Below are 23844 nucleotides of genomic sequence, written 5' to 3'. Positions count from 1 at the left end.
AAGAAAAACAGTAAGAGAATGGGCTGTTTTACATATGGAATTACAGTTTTTTGTCTGTACTTATTCTTGCTGGTACTGTTTTGTTGAAAATCATTTCTGGTTTTTGGTGAATAATTTTTGATTTAAGGATCATCATTAGTGAAACTATTTGGTGGCAGTATCTCTTCAAAAGTTTTTCTTGCAAGGGATTTAACTGTTAAAGTATGATGAAATGTCTAAATAAGATCACAGTGGATTGTATCATATCAATGTCCTGGTCATGATATTATACTGTAATTTTGCAAAGTGTTACTATTGGAGGAAAGGCCAAAATGTGTAGGGATCTCTGTAGTATTTTTTTTTTCAGGAAGATTAGCCCTGAGCTAACATCTACTGCCAGTCCTTCTCTCTTGTTTTCTTTTTTGTTGAGGAAGATTGGCCCTGAGCTAACATCCGTGCCCATCTTCCTGTATTTTATATGTGGGACGCCTGCCAGATCAAGGCTTGACAAGTGGTACATAGGTCTGCACCCAGGATCCAAAGCAGCAAACCCTGGGCCACCAAAGCAAAACTTGTGAAGCTAACCGCTGCACCACCAGGCTGGCCCCTCTCTGTAGTATTTCTTATAATTGCATGTGACTCTACAATTTCCTTAAATAAAAAGTAAACAAAACAAATAAAAGGCAAAAAAAAAAAAAAAAAAGTAACAGACTTCTGTTTTTGGCCAAGATGGAGTAATAGAGACCAGATTTATTCTCCCACCTGAAACAGCTATGAAAAAACAGATGAAACATTTGAAACAATGGTTTTGAAGACACTGGACATCAGGCAATGAAGGATAGTTACCCTGAGAATTGAGAAACAAATTAGATGAGCCCTATGGTTCTCCCAAGAGAATTCTTGGCTATGGCTTAGGGAAAGGACGCTCAGGAGTAGCATGGCAGGCTCTCTGAGTTGAGGAGATGGAGCCAAGGAAACAAAAAGCTGAAACAGGTCCACAATTTAACCCAAATAGAAACCCAAAATTTCCAGTTAGATTTTGTGCAACGAAAAGATAAAAGGGCTCTGATTGCCTTTTGTGCCTCGACAACATAGATTCTGAGTTAACTTTAACATCTGCTGAAGTGTACCAATTGACAAACCTTCATGGCCTTAATTGATACTGGGCCTCCAATTACAGTTGTATCTGGGAGCTCACTAAATTTAAACAAGGTACACCTATACTTTCAGAGAAATTACCAAATGTAAAATAGAGAACAGATAGGTGTGTCTCACCTTAACCATCAGAACTATTCCTTTGCCTAAATTCCCCATAGACATAGTGTCTCTTAGCCTAAAATATCCCATAGTGGGCATGGATGCCCTGACCCATTAAGTAATACATTAAAATTAAGTCTCTGGCACTTACCATCAGCTTTACCAAACGGGACCCCACAGACTTCCTGGTCCCCCCAGTTAAAATAGTTAACATGGCACAGTGTAAAGGGAAACAAGGCCTTCATGAATTGAAACCTCTGATACAAGACTTATTTAGAGAAGGAATTATCCTCACTGCTTCTCCATTTAATTAGCCCAATTTTACCTGATTTTTAAACTTGGAAAGAATGAATGGTGCCATGCATTCGATTACCACAACGTTAATGCTGTCCTACCCTTTAAGGCCTCTGTACCCAATATAATGGAAATTACTGACTCAGTCCAATCAATATCTCATAAATGCTTTGCATAGATTTAACTAACATGTTCTGGTTAGTGCCGTTTGAAGACTCTCTCAGCCATACCTTGCCATCATCTTCAAGGGAATATAATACACCTTTACCTAGCTACCCATGGGGTACCTCAACAGCCCTGCCTTCGCACCCAGTCTTTACAGTCAGGATCTTAAAGCACAAACCTCATATAATTGCCATAATGGCTTGTTTAAACAAGTTCACGTTCAGTTAAGTGAAACAGCACATTTCAGTCATCAGTTAACATTGGGAGAGTGAATTATAATAAAGTGCCTGACTCCCGTTTTTGATGTTTGATTGCTGACAGCTTTGAAGCCTCAGCATGTCTTTCCCCTCCTGTCCCACATCTGGGCAAGTTGATAAGAAAGGCCAGTACTCCCTCCTTTAGTGACAGCAGAAAGTTCAAATTGTGTAAGCCATAGCCACTCACATGCAGGAACCCTCACCCCAGCCCCTCCTCCTAACCACAATAAAAACAGAGCCAATCTTCTTTACCTGCTCTCTCAAACCATTTTGGACCTGCCTGGGAGCCTGCCTTGTACTCCCAAAAAGCCTCTTTATGAAAGGCTTTTCATACCCTCCTGGTGCATGGATGGTATCATCAGTGTCAACATCTGAACCAAATTTTAGATAGGAGGTCCATCTGTCTCTGCAGGGTGACCAGAGTAGTAGAGAAAGGGTATTTTTTTCAACAGGTGCTGCTAGAACAAGTGGATATGCATATGCCAAAAAACCACAACTTTTTCTCTAATTTTTCTAACTGTGGTAGGATACACATGACAAAATTTATCATCTTAACCATTGTTTTTTTTAAAGATTGGCACCTGAGTTAACAACTCTTGCCAATCTCTTTTTTCTTTTTCTTCTTCTCCCCAAACACCCCTAGTACATAGTTGTATATTCTAGCTGTATGTCCTTCTAGCTCTGCTATGTGGGACCCCGCCTCAGCATGGCTTGATGAGCGGTGCCATGTCCACGCCCAGGATCCGAACCAGCAAAACTCTGGGCCGTTGAAGTAGAGCACACGAACTGAACCACTCAGCCATGGGGCTGGCCCCCATCTTAACCGTTTTTAAGTGTGCAGTTCAGTGGTATTAAGTACATTCATATTGTGCAACCATCACCGCCATCCATCTCCAGAACTCTTCGTCTTGCAAAATTGAAACTGTATTCCTATTAAACAATAGCTTCCATTCTCCTTCCCCCCAGCCTCTGGCAACTACCCATCTATTTTGTGTCTCTATGAATTTGACTACTCTAGGTACCTCTTATAAGTGGAATCATCTGGTATTTGTCTTTTGTAAGTGGCTTATTTCACTTTGCATAGTGTCCTCAAGGTTCATGTTGTGTAGCTTGTTTTGGAAAAATCTGAGGACTGGTGTTCTTTAAAGATTTAAAAAATTTTTTTATTTTTCCTTTTTTCTCCCAAAGCCCCTCGGGTACATAGTTGTGTATTTTTAGTTGTGGGTCCTTCTAGTTGTGGCATGTGGGATGCTGCCTCAGCATGGCTTGATGAGTGGTGCCATGTCTGCGCCCAGGATTCGAACTGGTGAAACCCTGGGCCGCCGAAGCAGAGTGTGCGAACTTAACCACTCGGCCACGGGCCGGCCCCTAGGACTGGTGTTCTTTAAATGTTTAGTAGAACTCACTAGGAAGCCATCAGGTCCAGGGTTTTTCTTTGTTGGGAGATTTTTGATTCCTGATTCAGTTTCCTTACTAGTTGTAGTCTCTTATATTGTCTATTTGTTCATGATTCAGTCTTGGTAGGTTTTCTGCTTCTGGGAATTTGTCCATTTCATCTAGGTTATCCAATTTGTTGGTATACAGTTGTTCACAGTACTCTCTTATAATCCTTTTTTTCCCCCCTGCTTTATCTCCCCCAAATCCCCCCAGTATATAGTTGTATATTCTAGTTGGGACTGCCTCTAGTTGTGGCATGTGGGACGCTGCCTCAATGTGGCCTGACGAGCAGTGCCATGTCCATGCCCAGGATCCGAACCAGCGAAACCCTGGGCCGCCACAGCAGGGCGCGCAAACTTAACCACTTGGCCATGGGGCCGGCCCTCTCATAATCCTTTTTATGTCTGTAGAATTAGTAGTAATACCCCCCACTTTCATTTCTGACTTAGTAATTTAAGTCTCCTCTCTTTTTTTAGTCAATCTAGCTAAAGGTTTGCCAATTTTGTTCATCTTTTTGAAGAAACCAACTTTGATTTCATTGATTTTCTTTATTGTTTTTCTGTTCTCTATTTTGTTTATCTCTGTTCTAATCATTATTATTTCCTTATTTTTCTTAGCTTTGGGTTTAGTTTATTCTTCTTTTTCTAGTTTCTTAAGTTGTAAAGTTATTGATTTGAGATGTTTCTTCTTTTTTTTAATGTGTTTACAGCTATAAATTTTCCCCTTAGCATTGCTTTCACTGTGTCTCATGAGTTTTGGTATGGTATATTTTCATTTTCATTCATCTCTAAGTATTTTCTAATTTTCCTTGTGATTTCTTTTTTGATCCATTGGTTATTTAAGAGTATGTTGTTTATTTTATACAAATTTATGAATTTTCTATCTGTTGTTGATTTTTAACTTTATCCTGTTATGGTTGGAGAAGATACTTTGAATGATAACTGTCTTTAAAAATGAACTTTGAATCTTGCCTTGTGCCATATACAAATAATATTTCAAGGTGGATCATAGACTAAATGAAAAACTTAAAACTATGAAACGTCTAGAAAATAGTAAAAAATCTTTGTGAACTTAAGTTAGGCAAATGTTTGTGAACTTAAATGCTTGTCAAAGAATCTTTGTGAACTTAAGTTAGGCAAATTACAACACCAAAAGTATGACCCGTAAAAGAAAAAAATGATAAATTGGACTGCATCAAAATGAAAATTTCTACTCTGAAAGTCATCGTTAAGAGAATGGAAAGAAGATACAAACTGAGATTAAAATCTTTGCAAAGCATATATCTGATAAAGGACTTGTATCAAAAATTTTTAAAGGACTCTCAAAGCTCAATAAGAAAACAACACAATTTAAAAATGGGCAAAAATTTGAATAGACATTTTACCAAAGTACACATATAGATGGCAATTAAGCACATGAAAAGATGCTCAACATCATTAGTCATTAGGGATATGCATATTACCACAGTGAGATCCCACTGCCCTATTAGAATGGCTAAAATTAAAATGACACAACATACCAAGTGTTGGTGAGGATGTGGAGGAACTGGAATTCTCATACAGTGCTGGTGTGATTGTAAAATGGTACAGCCACTTTGGAAAATAGTTTGGTAGTTTTCTTAAAAAGTTAAACATACCTACCATTCCTGCCATATCTACATTTTAGGAAATAATTTCTGTGCTTCACCTCTTCCCCTGGCCCTCATGTTAGCGTTATTAACCATGTATTGTATGCATGGAACTGTAAAGGACTGGGAGAATGGGAAGGATATGATTCCTATCTCAAATAATTTTTATGAGGAGGTGGAGTTTAAATATATATGTGATTTCTGCCTTCGAGTAACTTATTGTGTGGGTTGACGAGATCACATAAACACTTGAAAAGTTTAATAAATAGTAAAATAGTAATATATATTTTCCTTTTTGTCTTCTCTAGGTTCCTGTTGCATGTAAATCTTGTCCCTGTGGTTATGTATTTATTAATAGGAAACTTCTAAAAATAAAACACTCAGAGAAATCATCACCTTTTACAGGTAATTGTGAGAGTTTACCACCTTTCCATCTTTTATAGTTTGTATCATATAAATTTAAAATTAATGTTTATGTGTTAAGAAATGCTTTTGCTGGTGAAGTTATAATATTAAAATCTGTTGAAGTGCATCTTTGGCTTTTATTAGATACAATATGTCAGTTTTTGACATTGATTTGTTCTTTATCCAACTTAAATGTTAACTCCTTTACGATAACTTTGTAACAAATTTTAAGAAATTTTGATTTGAAAATGTTAACTGGAAGAAAGGGAACCTTGATTTAGTATTAATATAATCTTTTAAAGTACCAGTTACTTTGTTCAATTCACTGATTTAGACTATCTAAAACATTGCTGATTTTAATTTTGCTTGGGTTTGTAGTTTTCTCTTTAGTTGACAAATCTAGATTTATTCAGTAAGTGTATTCATAAAAGGTGGGGTTTTGTTACTACTATTTTTTCCTATGATAAGATCAGACATTCTAACAGTAGTGAACCCAAAATGGGAGCAGATTTATTACAAACATTTATTGAGTGCCTAACATATGCCAGGTATTGTACATCTAGGGTATACAGCAATAAATCTGCTACCAAGACAGCTTTAGTGCTGTCATAGTGCAGGAAGATACATACACAGGAATATATGTATGGAATATATAGGAAAAATATCAGCTAGTAATAAGTACTGAGCAGGAAATTAAAATAGGGTGCTGTCCTAGAGGTTGACTGGAAGGCTGCTTTTGATGGAGTGGTCGGGGAATGTATCTCTGAGGAGGTAATTTTAGCTAAGATCTGAATAGATAAAGGGGCTAGACATACGAAAACTAGGGAAATCGAATTCTAGGTAGAGGGGAAAGCAAAGATGAAAGTTGCAAGGCTGAACTTATTCTAGGAATGCAAGGTTGGTACAATATAAGGAAATCTGTTAATAATATATATCATGTTAATAAATATAAGGAAAAAATTATGAAGTTCTCTCTCTAGATGCTGAGAAACCCTTTGGCAAAATTCATTACCCATTCATGATAAAGGCAATCAAGAAAATAGGAATTGAGGAATACTTTTGAACTTGATAAAGTGTCCTAGTGTTAAAGCTAGTACCTTATTTAAATGGGGAGACACTACAGGTTTTTCCATTAAGATCAGGAACAAGGCAAGCATACCCACTGTTTCCACTACTGTTCAGTATTGTGTTAGAGGTAAATTAGCTAAGTCAGTTAGATAAGAAAAATCAATAAGAGGCTTAAGAACGGGTAACAAAGAAGCAAAATGGTGTGTGTCTGTGGATCAGAGTATGCCTGGACCCCAGAGAATCAGTAACAAAACTAACTAAAACAGAAAGAGTTAAGTGAAGGAGGAGGATTTAGAATTAACCTACAAAATGTAAACAGAACATAGCGTTAGAGAAAAGCCCATTTATAATAGCAACATACAAGATTAAATACTTAAGAATAAATTTAATAAGAAAGGTGCAAAACCTATTCAAGGAAAATTTAAAACATTCCTGAAAGACCTTAAAGAAGATGTAAACAAATGGTAAAACATCGCTTGTTCTTGAATAGTTTGACTCAACATCGTAAAGATGTCAGTTGTCCCTAATTTATAAAATCAATGCAATCCTATAAAAATCCTTGCAAGTTGTTTTATCGTTACACAAACTGATTTTAAAGTTCATATGGAAAAACAAACATGCAAAATAGCTAGGAAAATTGTCAATTGACTTTAAGTAAGGGTCCAAAGGAAATTAAATGGGAAAGAGTAATCTTTTCAAAAAATGGTGTTGGGACACATGCTGGCTATCTGTGTGCAAAAAATGAAGTTGGGCCCCTATCTCACACCTTACACAAAAATTAATTCAAAAAGGATCATAAACCTAAATGTAAGAGCTATTAAAACTATAAAACTTTTAGAGGAAAACGTAGCAGTAAACCTTTGTGACCTCGGGTTAGGCAGTATTTTCTGAAATATGACACCAAAAGTACAAGTGAGGGGGCTGGCCTCGTGGCCGAGTGGTTAAGTTTGTGTGTTCTGCTTTGGCTTCGCCCGTTCGGATCCTGGGCGTGGATCTAATACCACTCATTAAGCCATGCTGAGGCAGCATCCCATAGAGCAGAGCCAGAAGTGCCTACAACTAGAATATACAACTATGTAGTGGGGTACTTTGGGGAGAAAAAGGAGAAAAAAAAAGATTGGTAATGGATGTTAGCTCAGGTGCCAATCTTAAAAAAAAAAAGTACAGATGACAAAAGAAAAAATAAATTGGACTGTATCAAAATTTAAAACTTTTTTTGCTGCACATGATATCAAGAAAGTGTAAAGACAACTCACAGAATGGGGAAAACTATTTGCAAATCACATATCTGCTAAGGGACTTGTATCCAGAATATATAAAGCACTCTTAAACCTCAATAATAAAAAGAAAAATAATTCAATTTTAAAAAATGGGCAAAGGATTTGAGTAGAATTTGTGCAAAGATATACAAATGGTCAATAAGTACATGAAAAGATGTTCAATATTATCAGTCATTAGAGAAATGCAAATCAACATTACAAGATAGTACTTCATACCTACTAAGATGGCAATAATAAGAAAGACAGAAAATAAGTATTGGTGAAGAAGTGGAAAAATTGAAACCCTCATATGCTGCTGATAGGAATGTAAAATGCTGCAGCCACTTTGAAAGTAATCTGCCAGTTCCTCAAATGGTTAAATATAGAGTCACAATACGACCCAGCAATTCCACTCGTAGATATATACCCAAGAGAATTGAAAACATAAGTTGACACACAGACTTGTGCGTGAATGTTATTAGCAGCATTATTCATAATAGCTAAAAAAGTGGAACCAGTCCTGATGTCCATAAACTGATGACAAACAAAAGTGGTATATCCATATAAAGGAATATTGATAAAAAGAAAGGAAGTACTGATATATGCTACAACATGAATGACTCTTGAAAATGTGTTAGGTGAAAGAAGCCAGTCATAAAAGATCACACACCGTATGATTCCAGTTATAGGAAATGTCCAAATAGGCACTTTTATAGACAGAAAATAGACTGATGATTTAGAGCTGGGAAAGGGATAGGAGGAGAATGGGGAATAAGTGTTAATGGGTAATTTCTTTGAGAGGGGCAAAAATGTTTAAAATTAGATTCACAACCCTGTGGATATACTATAAAGCCTCTATAATTAAAACATTGTGGCATTGACATAGACAAATAGACCAGTGGAAGAAAATAAAAAGTGCAAAATTAGACCCAAATTCATATGGAAAGTTTGTATATGAAAAGGTATATTTCAAATCACCGGGGTAAAGATGGACCTTTTTTCTTTTTTTTTTTATTGTTGTAGAGTATACTTAACATAATATTTATCATTTTAACCATTTGTAAGTGTACAATTCAGTGGCATGAAATACACTCACAATGCTGTGTCCCCATCGGTACTATTTTATACCTAAAACTTTTTCACCATCCCCACATAAACTCTGTACCCATTGAACAATCTTTCCCTTCCCCTCCCTCTGTCCCCCAGCCCTGTGCAATCTCTATTCTCCTTTCTGTCTGTATCCTTTTTATGGCTGATTAATTTCCATTTTATGTATGTACCACATTTTGCTTATCCATTCATCTGTTGATGGACACTTGGATTGTATTACCTGTGGTGATTAACTTTGGTGATTGTGAATAATGTTGCCGTGAACATTAGTGTACAAGTATCTGTTTGAATCCCTGGTTTCAGTGCTTTGGATATATAGTAGTCCCTCCTTATCTGAGGTTTTGCTTTCCGTGATTTCAGTTACCCGCAGTGAATTGCAGTCTGAAAATATTAAATGGAAAATTCCATAGATAAACAGTTCATAAGTTTTAAGTTGTGCACTGTTCTGAGTAGCGTGATGAAGTCTCACGCCATTCCACTCCATCCCACCTGGGAGATGAATCATCCCTTTGTCCAGCATATCCACACTGTATGTGCTACCCACCCATACTCAGTCACTTAGTAGCTGTCTTAGTTATCTGCAGTGCTTGTGTTCAAGTAACCCTTATTTAACTTAATAATGGCCCCTGGATCTATGAATATGACTAGTCTAGGTACCTTATATAAATGGAACCATACAGTATTTGCCTTTTTGTGATTGGTTTATTTCACTTAGCATAATGTCTTCAAGGTTCATCCATGTTGTAGCCTGTGTCAGAATTTCCTTTTTAAGGCTGCATAATATTCCATTTTAGGTATTTACCACATTTTGTTTATCCATTAATTGATTGATAGATACTCGAACTGCTTCTCCCTTTTGGCTGTTGTGAATGACGCTTCTGTGGACATGAGTGTACCAACATCTCTCTTCGAGACTCTGCTTTCAGTTCTTGTGGATATATTCTCAGAAGTGGAATTACCAGGTCATCTGGTAATTCTATTTTCAATATTTTGAGGAACTACCATACTGTTTTCCGTAGCGGCTGTGCTGTTTTACCTTCCCACCAACAGTGCCCAAGCGTTCTAATTTCTCTGTATCTTTGGCAACACTTGTTATTTCCTGTGGTCTTGTTGTTCTTAGTAGCCATCCTAAAGGGTGTGAGGCGATACCTCATTGTGGTTTTGATTTGAGTTTCCCTAATGATTAGTGATGTTGGGCACGTTTTCATATGCTTGTTGGCCACATGTATATTTTTGTTAGAGAAATGTTTATTCAAGTCCTTTGCCCATTTTTTAATCAGGTTATTTCTTGTTTTTGTTGTTGAGTTGTAGGGGTTCTTTATATATTCTGGATATTAACTCCTTATCAGATATATGATTTGCGCATATTTTCTTTCATTCTCTAGGTTGCCTTTTCACTGTGTTGATTGTATCTTTTTTTTTCTTTTGAGGAAGACTAGCCTGAGCTAACATCTACTGCCAATCCTCCTCTTTTTGCTGAGGAAGACTGGCCCTGAGCTAACATCCATGCCTATCTTCTTCTACTTTATTGTGGGATGCCTGCCACAGCATGGCTTTTTGCCAAGCGCTGCCATGTCCGCACCCGGGATCCGAACCAGTGAACCCCGGGCCACTGAAGCCGAATGCACAAACCTAACCTATGCACCAGGGGGCCGGCCCCTGTTGATTGTATCTTTTGCACAGAAATGTTAAATTTTGATGTAGTCCAGTTTACCTATTTTTACTTTTGTTGTTCTGCACTTTTGGTGTCATACCCATTAAATTGTTGCCAAATCCAATATGAAGATTTTCCCCCATGTTTTTCTCTAAGAATTTTATACTTTTAGTTTTTTTGTTTTTTAAGAGTTTATTTTTTTTCTTTTTCTCCCCAAAGCCCGCTGGTACATACTTGTATATTCTTAGTTGTGGATCCTTCTAGTTGTGGCATGTGGGAACCCCCCCTCAGCGTGACTCGAGCAGTGCCATGTCCGCGCCCAGGATTCGAACCGACGAAACACTGGGCCGCCTGCAGCGGAGCACGCGAACTTAACCACTCAGCCACGGGGCGGCCCCTATACTTTTAGTTTTTAACCTTTAGGTTTCTGATCCATTTTGAGTTAATTTTTGTCTATGGTGTGGGTTAGGTTTTAACTTCATTCTTTGGCATGTGGATATACAGTTTTCCCAGTACCATTGTTGAAAAACTATTTCCTATTGAATGATGTTGACACCCGTGTTGAAAATCAGTTGACCATATGTATGAGGGTTCATTTCTGGGCTTTCTGTTTCATTGGTCTTTATGTTTGTCCTTATGCCTGTACCATATTGTTTTAATTACTCCAGCTTTGTAGTTAATTTCAAAGTTGGGAAGTGCGAGTCCTCCAACTTTATTCTTCTTTTTCAAGATTATTTTGGTTATTCAGGGCCCCTTGCAATTCCATATGAAAATGAGCATCTGCTTTTCCATTTCTTTGAAAACTCATGTTGGAATTTTGATAGGGATTGTGTTGAATCTATAGATACGTTGGGTAATATTGACATCTTAACAATGTTAAGTCTTCTATGCATGAACACAGTTGTCTTTTCATTTATTTAAATCTTCAATTTCTTTCAGCAATATTTTCAGCATACAAGACTTTTACCTTCTTGGTTAGAGTTATTCCTAAGTATGTATTGTTTTTGATGCTATTATCACTAGAATGGCTTTCTTAATTTTCTGTTCAGATTATTCATTGCTGGTATGTAGAAACAAAACTGATTTTTGCTCTTGTCCCCTATAACTTCACTGAACTTGTTTATTAGCTCTAGTAGTTTTCTTGTAGATTCTTTGGGATTATTATTATTCATAGAATCATGTCATCTATGAATAGAAATAGTTTTCCCTCTTCCTTTACAATTTGGATGCCTTTTATTTCTTTTTCTTGTCTAAAGCTCTGGCTAGAACTTCCAGTACAATGTTGAGTAGCAGTGGTGAAAGTGGGCATCCTTGTTCCTGATCGTCGGGGAAAAGTTTTCAGGTGTTCATCATTGAACATGATGTTAGCCGTGGGTAAAGATGGAACTTTTGATAATAGTGCAGGACAAATGGGTAGCCATTTGGAAAATGATCTATTTTTATCATGGAATGAATGATGTACTTTAGCATATTGATCTGAAACCTCTCTCCCCTATTTGTTTTCCGTTTAGGAACAACGGGGTAATTGCTTTCAGTATACTAGGGAGTAAAATGAAGCTACTCACTTTCCTAATATTTATCTTATAGTTACAATATAAAATTTTGATGACAGTATAATATGGTTTAGGTCGGATTTTTTTCTGCTTTTGTAATAGAAGATTAATTATTGACTTATTTGAAATAGCTTAATTTAGAATTTAAGTGAGGGAAAAAATAAATAGAAACCTTTTCCTTTTCCACTTTACCATCTTGGAAGCAGAGGGGAGGAAAAAGGCAGAAAAAGTTGCTGTGGAGTAGTATATGCTAATAAGGGGCTGGCATTAAAGCTGCTGAAAAAGAAATCTTCCCTCTTCCTACTCTCCCCTGGGCTGCAAGGGCCCTAGGGCATCTTTGATGTGCGCACGAAGGAGCCTTCCCTCCCCTCTTACTTCCCTCTTGGAAACCTCCCACAGTCCCAGATTTGTCTTTTGGGGAGGGAGCGACCTTTTCTCTTACCCCGTTCTACCTCCTCTGAGGGCGCTCCACCTCTCTGCCCTCCGTCATATGGCTGCATGGGTCTCTCAGACGTCCTTTGTGTTGTGTGGATGTCCTCTGTTGGAGTATGAATGTCTTTTTTTTTTTTTTTTTTAGTTTTTCTTTTTATTGAGTTATTGATAGGTTACAATCTTGTGAAATTTCAATTGTACATTAATGTTTGTCAATCATGTTGTAGGTGCACCACTTCACCCTTTGTGCCCACCCCCCACCCCACCTTTCCCCTGGTATCCACTAAACTGTTCTTGGTCCATAGTTTTAAATTCCTCATATGAGTGGAGTCATACACAGATTATCTTTCTCTTGCTGGCTTATTTCACTTAACATAATTCTCTCAAGGTCCATCCATGTTATTGCAAATGGAATGATTTTGTTCTGTTTTGCAGCTGAGTAGTATTCCATTGTATATATGTACCACGTCTTCTTTATCCATTCGTCTGTTGCTGGGCACTTAGGTTGCTTCCACGTCTTGGCTATTGTAAACAGTGCTGCAATAAACATTGGGGTGCACAGGACTTTTGGGATTGCTGACTTCAGGCTCTTTGGATAAATACCCAGTAGTGGGATGGCTGGACCGTATGGTAGTTCTATTTTTAGTTTTTTGAGGAATCTCCATACTGTTTTCCATAGTGGCTGCACCAGTTTGCATTCCCACCAGCGGTGTATGAGGGTTCCTTTTTCTCCACAACCTCTCCAACATTTGTTGCTATTAGTTTTAGATATTTTTGTCATTCTAATGGGTGTAAGGTGATATCTTAGTGTAGTTTTGATTTGCATTTCCCTGATGATCAGCGATGATGAGCATCTTTTCATGTGCCTATTGGCCATCAGTATATCTTCTTTGGAGAAATGTCTGTTCATGTCTCCAGCCCATTTTTTGATTGGGTTGTTTGATGTTTTGTGGTTGAGTTGCGAGAGTTCTTTATATATTAAGGATATTAAGCCTTTGTCAGATATATGACTTGCAAATATTTTTTCCCAGTTAGTGGGTTGTTTTTTTGTTTCAATCCTGTTTTCATTTGCCTTGAAGAAGCTCTTTAATCTGATGAAGTCCCATTTGTTTATTCTTTCTATTGTTTCCCTTCTCTGAGAAGGCATGGTGTCCGAAAAGATCCTTTTAATACTGATGTCAAAGAGTGTACTGCCTACGTTTTCTTCCAGAAGCCTTATGGTTTCAGGTCTCACCTTTAGGTCTTTAATCCATTTTGAGTTTATTTTGGTGAATGGTGAAAAAGAATGGTCAATTTTCATTCTTTTACATGTGGCTTTCCAGTTTTCCCAGCACCATTTGTTGAAAAGTCTTTCTTTTCTGCATTGTATGCCCTCAGTTCCTTTGTCAAAGATAAGCTGTCCATAGATGTGTGGTTTTATTTCTGGGCTTTCAATTTTGTTCCATTGATCTGATCACCTGTTTTTGTACCAGTACCATGCTGTTTTGATTACTGTAGCTTTGTAGTATGTTTTGAAGTCAGGGATTGTGATGCCTCCCGTTTTCTTGTTTTTTCTCAGGATTGCTTTAGCAATTCGGGGTCTTTTGTTGCCCCATATGAATTTTAGGATTCTTTGTTCTAATTCTGTAAAGAATGTCATTGGGACTCTGATTGGGATGGCGTTGAATCTGGAGATTGCTTTAGGTAGAATGGACATTTTAACTATGTTTATTCTTCCAATCCATGTACATGGAATTTCTTTCCATCTCCTTATGTCGTCATCCAATTCTCTCAGAAAGGCCTTGTAATTTTCATTATATAGGTCCTTCACTTCCTTAGTTAAATTTACCCCAAGGTATTTTATTCTTTTTGTTGCGATTGTGAATGGTATTGCATTCTTGAGTTCTTTTTCTGTTGGTTCATTACTGGAGTATAGAAATGCTACTGATTTATGCAAATTGATTTTATACCCTGCAACTTTGCTGTAGTTGTTGATTACTTCTAACAGTTTTCCAATGGATTCTTTGGGGTTTTCTATATATAAGATCACGTCGTCTGCAAACAGCGAGAGTTTCACTTCCTCCCTCCCTATTTGGATTCCTTTTATTCCTTTTTCTTGCCTGATTGCTCTGGCCAGGACCTCCAGTACTATGTTAAATAAGAGTGGTGATAGAGGGCATCCTTGTCTTGTTCCTGTTTTCAGGGGGATGGGGTTCAGTTTTTGCCCATTGAGTATGATGTTGGCGATGGGTTTGTCATATATGGCCTTTATTATGTTGAGGTAGTCTCCTTCTATGCCCATCTTGTTCAGAGTTTTTATCATAAATGGTTGTTGGATCTTGTCAAATGCCTTCTCTGCATCTATTGAGATGATCATGTGGTTTTTATTCCTCAGTTTGTTGATGTGGTGTATCACGTTGATTGATTTGTGGATGTTGAACCATCCCTGTGTCCCTGGTATGAATCCCACCTGATCCTGATGTATGATTCTGTGGATGAATTGCTGAGTTCTGGTTGCCAAAATTTTGTTTAGAATTTTTGCATCTATGTTCATCAGTGATATTGGCCTGTAGTTCTCTTTTTTCATGGTGTCCTTGTCAGGTTTTGGTATCAGCATGATGTTGGCCTCATAGAATGTGTTAGGAAGTGAAGTGTTCCATCTTCCCTAATTTTTTGGAATAGCTTGAAAAGGATAGGTATTAAATCCTCTCTGAAAGTTTGGTAGAATTCCCCAGGAAAGCCATCTGGTCCTGGGGTTTTATTCTTTGGGATGTTTTTGATTGCTGTTTCAATCTCTTTCCTTGTGATTGGTCTGTTCAAATTGTCTGCCTCTTCTTGAGTGAGCTTTGGGAGATTGTAGGAGTCCAGGAATTTATCCATTTCCTCTAGGTTATCCATTCTGTTGGAATATAGTTTTTTGTAGTATTCTCTTATAATCAGTTGTATTTCTGCAGAGTCTGTTGTTATTTCTCCTCGCTCGTTTCTGATTTTGTTTATTTGAGCTTTCTCCCTTTTTTTCTTTGTAAGTCTGGCTAGTGGTTTGTCAATTTTATTTATCTTCTCAAAAAACCAGCTCTTTGTCTCATTGATCCTTTCTACTGCCTTTTTCGTTTCAATAGCATTTATTTCTGCTCTGATTTTTATTATTTCTCTCCTTCTGCTGACTTTGGGCTTCATTTGTTCTTTTTTCTCTAGTTCAGTTAGGTGTGCTTTAAGGTTGCTTATTTGGGATTTTTCTTGTTTGTTAACATGTGCCTGTATTGCGATGAATTTTCCTCTTAATACAGCTTTTGCTGTATCCCATATGAGTTGGTATGGCATGCTATCATTTTCATTTGTTTCCAGGTATTTTTTAATTTCTTCTTTAATTTCTTCAATGATCCATTGCTTGTTCAGTAGTGTGTTGTTTAGTCTCCACATCTTTGTGCCTTTCTCAGCTTTTTTCTTGTAATTAATTTCTAGCCTTATAGCACTATGATCTGAGAAGATGCTTGTTATTATTTCAATTTTTTTAAATTTGTAGAGGCTTGTCTTGTTTCCCAACATATGGTCTATCCTAGAGAATGTTCCATGTGCACTTGAGAAGAATGTGTATCCAGCTCCTTCAGGGTGGAATGATCTATATATGTCTATTAAGTCCAATTGTTTTAGTTTTTCATTCAGCTCCACTATTTCCTTGTTGCTTTTCTGTCTGGATGATCTGTCCATTGATGTGAGTGGGGTGTTGATGTCCCCTACTATTATTGTGTTGTTTTTAACATCTTCCTTTAGGTCTGTTAATAGTTGCTTTATGAATCTTGGTGCTCCTGTGTTGGGTGCATAGATATTTATAAGCGTTATTTCTTCTTGATGAAGTGTCCCTTTGATCATTATATATTGTCCCTCTGTGTCTCTCTTTACCTGTCTTATTTTGAAATCCACTTGGTCTGATATGAGAATTGCAACACCTGCCTTTTTTTCCTTGCTATTTGCTTGAAGTATTGTCCTCCACCCCTTCACCCTGAGTCTGTGTTTGTCCTTGGGGCTGAAGTGTGTTTCCTGGAGGCAACAAATTGTTGGATCTTGTTCTTTAATCCATTTTGCCACTCTGTGTCTTTTTATTGGAGAGTTCAATCCATTCACATTGAGAGTGATTATTGATGCATGTGGACTTAATGCTGTCAATCTGTTGCTTATTATCTTGTTTTCCTGTGTTTCTTTACCTGTGTGCTTTAGACTACCCATTTAATACTGCAGTTTCTTATGCTGGGTTTCTTAGATTTTTCCTTATCTATGATTTGTGACTCTGTTCTGTACTTTATTTTAGTGTCTACCTTGAAGTTTGTATTTAGAATCTCGTGTATAATATAGTATATTCTCTGGTGGTCTCTTACTTGACCAATACTGATTTAGACCCTTTGCTCTTCCCCTCCTAAATAATTATTTTCATTTTTTATTCCAACTCGTCTTAATTAATTTGTAGTTAGAGTGCTAAGATCGTCCTTGTTCTGGTAGTTTCCTTATTTTTACCCTAATGCTATAGTTGAATATTTGCTATCCTGTTCTGGTTCTATCCATCGGTCTCCCTAGTCTGTGGATTGTGTCCCCTTTCTCCCTTTTTTCTTTTTTCAAGTATGAGAGCCTTCTTGAGGATTTCTTGTAATGGAGGGCTTTTAGTTACAAATTCCCTTAACTTTTGTTTGTCTGGGAAAGATTTAATTTCTCCCTCATATCTGAAGGAAATTCTTGCTGGATAGAGTATTCTTGGCTGAAGGTTTTTATCCTTTAAAGCTTTGAATATATCACTCCATTCTCTCCTAGCTTGTAGGGTTTCTGTAGAGAAATCCGCTGACAGTCTGATAGGGGCTCCTTTATAGGTTATTCTCTTTTTTTTTCTTACTTCCCTGAGTATTCTTTCCTTATCATTCCTATTTGCCAACTTTACTATTATGTGCCGTGTGGTGGGTCTTTGTACATTGACAAATCTAGGAGATCTAAAACCCTCCTCTACACACATTTCTCCGTTGATCCCTAGATTTGGGAAATTCTCTTCAATAATTTCATTAAGCACACTTTCTGCTCCATTTTCCTTTTCCATATTCTCAGGAATTCCTATGATCCTTATGTTCTTACTCCTCATTGAATCCATTATCTCTCGGAGATTTTCCTCATTTTTTTTAATTCTTAGTTCTCTTTCTTCCTCTGTCTGGCGCCATTCAGCCTGTCTCTCCTCGATTATGCTGATTTGCTCCTCTAGGTTGTCTACACGGGCATTCAGGGAATCCGTATTCTGTTTTATCTGGTCCATTGTGTTTTTCATCTCAAGTAATTCTGTTCTATTCTTCTTTACGATTTCAATCTCTTTTGTGAAGTAACTCCAGAACTCGGCTTGTTTCTCTGTCTTTCTCTCTACCTCATTGAGTTTTTTGATTATAGCTGCTCTGAATTCATTATCACTTAGTTTACCTAATTCCAAGTCCTCAGGACTTAATTCTGTGTTTTTATTGTTTTCCTTCTGGTCTGGGGCTTTTATAAATTGCCGGATGGTAGAGGAGCGGTTTTTTCTCATGGTGGTAGAATTCAGTTGCAGTTACAGCCTGTGGCCACTAGATGGGGGTCGAGAGCGGCGTGTCAGCTCTCCGCCTTCGGGGCAAGATGGCTGCGCCCACTGGTTTTGGTAGGGGGGAGGGGCTGTTACACGCCCCGGTCTGGGTTCAGATCAGTTCTGTTCTCTGGTCTCCCAAGGCCCTTTATTTATAGGGTCCCCGCAGACGGAAGCTTCCCCCCCCCCCCCTCCGTCAGCGGGTCTCCACTGAATCAGCGGCTGGAGTCCTGTATGATCCCCCAGTCGCGCGGCCCCTCCCCCGCTCCTTCCTGACCCGCGCCGCAGCGATTGCAGACTCTAGGGGAGGGAGCGATGTTCTCTCCTGCCATTCCGGCGCCTCCGAAGGTGTAAAGCTAGCTTTATGATCTCCTCCTCCTTGGTATAGTAGGTCTCTAACGAGCTGGCATTATGTTTATTGTCTGAAATTCAGTTCTTCCAATCTTTTGTTGTATTTTGGAGGAGAGAGAATCCCAGGTCAGCTCACCCCGCCATTTTGCTCCACCCACCAGTCATGAATGTGTTTTTCATTGTATGGTGGAGAGGAGAGAATGCTGGGAGAATTCCCTCTGCCACGATGCTGACGTCACTCTTAACGTATATTATTTTTATTCATCTACACCAAAATTTGTATGAAGGCAAGAGAAGTAAAATAGAGAGGCAAAAGAAGATAAATTCTTTAGTTAATAAGAATGTAGAAAACATAAAGAGGTCATGAAGTAGCAGTCACTTAGAGCACATGAGACAGAGAAGAGAAAGATCTAAAAATACTTCTGTCAGAGAACATAAGAAACAGGTGTTTATCAACCCATTATGGGAGAATTTTTTTCCAACGTTAAATTTATCAGAGATCTTCATTTGATCATACTGAAAAAATTGGTAGGTATTGAGTTCCTGGATTTAAAAGCATAACTCGTATTTTAGTTCAAAAGTATTTCTTCCTTGGTAGATGCTTATAAAATTACTGGAAATTTTATTCCTATTGGAAAGGCAAAAGACCTAAAAGTAACATCCACCTGTCAGAAACTGATGACAGCAGAGCACGGTGATAAAAACATGTACCCCCCACATGCAGTTGGTGTTTGAACAGTTTTAACTTGACCAGGATTGCTAAAGTTGATGTCAGGTCTGTTTTCAGCTTGGTTGTTTAGTATTCTTAATGATATTATGCTCTTCGTTTTATTTGATGATTGAGTTTTTATTATTTATTTTCTCCACAGAAGTGAACGATACCATATCTCTGAAAGATTTGCGAATACTTTTTTTATATGAATTTAAATTAGGACATAGTGCAGCCATGGCAAGTAGAAACATCAATTCTGTCTTTGGAGAAGGCTCTGTTAGTGAAAGGACTGTCCGGTGGTGGTTTGAAAAATTTCGTTCTGGTGAGCTGAGTCTGAAAAATGAGCCTCGAGGGAGACCCAAATGTGTTTTAAATCAAGATCAGTTGAGAGCCATGGTGGAAGCTAACCCCAAAACAGCAATTCGAGGCCTTGCAGCTGACTTAGGAGTTTCTGCTACAACAATTTCTCGACACCTGGCTGCAATAGGAAAGGTGAAAAAATGGGACAGGTGGGTAGGTACCACACCAGTTGAGGGATGATCATCAACTGAGATGGTTAGAGATATGCTCATCCCTTAAGATTTGCAAGAGCAGAGATCTATTTTGGAGAGAATCATAAGCTTTGACAAAAAATGAAATTGAAAGTGATCTGGACAATGGTTGGATGTTGATGAAATTACCAAACATATTAAAACCATCATTGCAACAAAAAAAAGGTTCTGGTAGCTGTATGATGGGCTGCAAAAAGGATATTTCATTACAGCTTTTTAACCCCGATAAAACAAACAGTAGCATCTTATTGTCAAGAAGATGAAATTATGTATCAAAAACTGATCTAAAAGCTTTCTGCATTGGTTAGCTGACATGGACCTATGCTTTTTTATGACAACATTTAATCACAGAAATAACAAACCACCATAGGGAAGTTAACTGAATTGGGCTAAGAAATTTTGCTACATCCATCATACTCACCTGACCTTTTTTCAGCAGATTACCACCTTTTCATCATTTGGAACTCTTTCTGAGAAACAGAATGTTCTCCCATTAAGAAGGAGTAATTGGAGGATTTGAATAAGTTTTTTTCTTTTTTCTTTTTTTGGTGAGGAAGATTCGCCCTGACCTAACATTGGTTGCCAATCCTCCTGTTTTTGCTGGAGGAAGCTTGCCCCTGAGCTAACATCTGTGCCAGACTTACTGTGTTTTGTATGTGGGATGCCACCACAGCATGGCTCAATGAGCGGTGTGCAGGTCCACACTCAGGATCTGAACCTGCGAACCCCAGGCCACCAAAGCGGAGTGCATAAACTTAACTGCTATGCCACTGGGCTGGCCCCTTGAGTAAATTTTAACAATGCTGAATTTCACAAATATGGTATATGTCATTTAATATTTGGGGAAATTTATCATTTTGGGAAAGCAGTTAATGCTAACAGTGCATATTTTGGTTGAATAAAGCTTTTCTTTTTCTCAAAAATAGAACATTTTCATTTTGACCTACAAAAAGCCAGTTTCATATGGTTCAACCTGATACTTTCCCAGACCCTATCAGAGCATGAAGACTGAAAAGGTACCTGAGGCACCTAAGGAAAACTGCAAGCTGCTCCTGCGTTTCGGGGTTTTTCATTGGGGGAATGTGGAGCAACCCAAAGTGTATGTGTGTGTGAGAGATGCTTAGGAGTCAGTCATGCGAAGATCTGGGTCAAGAGCATTCCAAGCAGATGAGCAGCCTCATCAAAGGTCTCAGACTCTCAGAAAATATGTTTTTCATTTTTTTTTCTGAGGAAGATTTGCCTCACGCTAATGTCTGTAGCCAGTCTTCCTCCTTTTGCTCGAGGAAGGTTCACCCTGAGCTAATATCTGTGCCCATCTTCCTCTTTATTGTATGTGGGTCACCGCCACAGCTTGGTAACCAATGAGTGGCGTAGGTCTGTGCCCGGGAACCAAACACAGGTCGCTGAAGTGGAGTGCACTGAACTTAACTACTAGGCCATAGGGCTGGCCCCAGAAAGTATTTTTTGAATAAAGATATGAAAGCACGTAACATCAAAAGCTAAGCATACAGTAGACGTGGGTCAGTGGTGCTTTTGGATGACAATACTTACCCCATCACATAGAGCCAGTCCCTTCTTTCGTATGTTTTCCAATCTGCTTCTATGTTTTTAAAAAGTACAGGTGACTGATCAGAAACCATAATTAATGGCCTTTTTATGATTTCGTAGCTAGATTGCAGTTACTCTTTGTGGCATCCAGGAATTCAGTTGGGGTAAAAATATTGGGATGGTCCTCTTCCTGCCTCTCTCCTTGTTGACAACCTGCTATGTCTATTCCATGAAGGAGAGGAGAGTAAAGGAATCCTAAGAGGTAAGAAGTGAAAGAAGAACATCCTGGAATGGATGTTACCTAGAGAGAGAGAGAGTAAAAGAGAGAGAGAAAGAAGAGAGAGACAGAAGGGAGGGAGGGAGAGATGGAATGAAAATCCCCTAAAGTAGCATTGACCATGAGCCCAAGGAGTAAAACTATGGGATGCTTTACTGCAAATTAAAAAATAAAATTCCTTCTTTTGGGTATAAGCAGCCCAGCACTATGACATAAGGCTTGGTGAGCAGTTTATAGGATGCTTTCAGTCCTAATTTACTCCCTTGATTGTATGCCCTGGTCTGGAGTCACCTGCTCATTTTACTGTTCCATTCTTGGGTTTGTCAAGGAATCTACTCAATGTTTCTGAGGACTCTTGCTTACTCCTAAGAGAGTGAAGCTTCTGATTTAGCTCAGACTGATAGGGTAACAGGGCTAAGACCAGGAGTGTAGGAAGGATTTTATTTCAAAGGCAGCACAAGGGTGAGGCTAAATGGTCACAGAAGGCGAGAGCAGTGGCTTGGCCAATATGCAAGAAAGTGATGTTGTATAGTTACTTTGTCTGGACGGTAGTTGTTTTATGGCCATCCAGCCATCCCTCAATTCTCAGACCTCTTGTCAGACTTCAAGAGCTGGATACTAGACTTTGGTCTAAAACAATCAGTGGATATCCTTGTCCAGCCAAGTAAGTGGTTTGGGGAAACCCAAACAGAAGCAGTGAAATGTGATGAGACAGGGAAAGGAGCAGATAGAGGATGTGGAATTATCCTAGCGATTTCCCTTATCACCTCCAAAAAGGGGTGTACACCTGAGAGACAGAAATGGGCCCTATGGTTCTTGTGAGCACCTGGATCCAGCTGTGCCTGTAACTGGTACTACTGTTAGTGTCTTTTGGTTATGTGAGCCAGTGTTTATGTGAGCCCTTTTTGCTTAAGCCATTTTGAATTGAGTTTTTAATTTTGGCAGAAGAAAGATTTCTGACCGATAGGCTCCCTGACCCTTACTTTACTTAACAGTAAAATGGGGCTCATGATACCACTTTGCAGGGTTTGGGGAGGAAGAGGGACAATTACTGTAAAACACAGGCACAGAGTAGATGCCCAGTACATTAGTATTTAATCCTGTGAGAGGGAAAAGCAAAGGAGGCACAGCAAGGTGTGGGACGCCTCTGTGCCCAGTGCAGGCCCGTTGCGCTGAGTTCACTGCTCAGCGAAGGCTGGTACCTGGCTTGGACTGTCCAGAGGTACCCAGCTATAAAGGAAGGCTGGCCTCTCGAGTTGCTTTGAGCCTGTGGCTTTTCTGCAGTGAGTGCTCTCTGACTGAGTACGTTATTGGCCACGCAGGAGGAAAAGGACAAAGATGAGGCTTCTCACCCTCTTGTGTCTTTACTTTGGCAGTTATTTGTATCTCTTTCTCTTTTGTTTAATCAGAGACTACTCCTTTTTGGAAATATGGAATGTAAATGTTATGAACAGAATCAACACACAATGACTACATTTTCATCATTGTGATGGTCATCTTCCCATTGCCTTGGAAAGTAGGAACAACAGCTTTAAATTTATAACTCTTTAATTTAGGAGCTATATTGGATTTTCAAGAAAAATGAGACGTTTTATACACACAAAGACCTGCCAACCATCTCAGTGCCCTCATTTGCCTTCCCTAGAAAAGAAGGAAAAGCTTTAAAAGGCTCCTTGGTAGAAACTTTGGTTTGAGTGTCAAAATAGAGTGGAGGGGCCGGCCCCATGGTCGAGTGGTTAAGTTTGCATGCTCTGCTTTGGCAGCCCAGGGTTTTCGCCAGTTCGGATCCTGGCATGGACATGGCACCTCTCATCAAGCCATGCTGAGGCGGTGTCCCACATGCCAACTAGAAGGATCCACAACTAAAATATACAACTATGTACTGGGGGCTTTGGGAGAAAAATGAAAAATAAAATCTTTAAAAGAAATTAAAAAAACAGAGTGGAGATAGAGGCCCCCCACCACATCTCCCTGAAGTAGCTTGGGCCCTAATTATAAAAAAGGAGTAAAAAATGGCTTTGAATAGCCATTTTGGTTTATTAAGTACATAACACCTGTTGTTAAAGAAGCGCTGCCTATGCTAATTGCTTATTGTGTGACTAGAGCACCTGCAGCCACTGTAACAGAACGCTTGAAGGATCCTGAGCAAAGGTAGAAATAGCATCGAAAGCCAGTGGAAAGTGGATTCTTCTAGTACCAGTCCTCAGTGTGTTGGATTCTCTCTTGCTCTTTCTATTTGTGTTTCAGCCACAATAGCCTCTGTTCACTTCCTTTAACCTCAGCTAATTTGCCCATGCTGTTCTTTCTGTCTGAATATTTGCTACTCCTCTTCACCTCATTAACTCTAC

The 23844-nt window shown here is 38.6% G+C and overlaps 1 protein-coding gene across 3 annotated transcripts in view; it reads left to right on the top strand.

Moving 5' to 3' along the window:
• Nucleotides 1-23844, top strand: part of C28H16orf87 (chromosome 28 C16orf87 homolog) — an 85375-nt gene that overhangs the window by 24169 nt on the left and 37362 nt on the right. For all 3 annotated transcript variants that reach the window (XM_070500631.1, XM_070500632.1, XM_070500633.1), the window contains exon 2: nt 5325-5421. The gene's annotated coding sequence lies outside the window, so the exon portion shown is untranslated. The remainder of the gene's footprint in view (nt 1-5324; nt 5422-23844) is intronic.

Source organism: Equus asinus, chromosome 28, assembly GCF_041296235.1.
Source record: "Equus asinus isolate D_3611 breed Donkey chromosome 28, EquAss-T2T_v2, whole genome shotgun sequence".
Classification (NCBI taxonomy): domain Eukaryota; kingdom Metazoa; phylum Chordata; class Mammalia; order Perissodactyla; family Equidae; genus Equus; species Equus asinus.
This window is presented reverse-complemented; position numbering and strand designations above follow the sequence as displayed.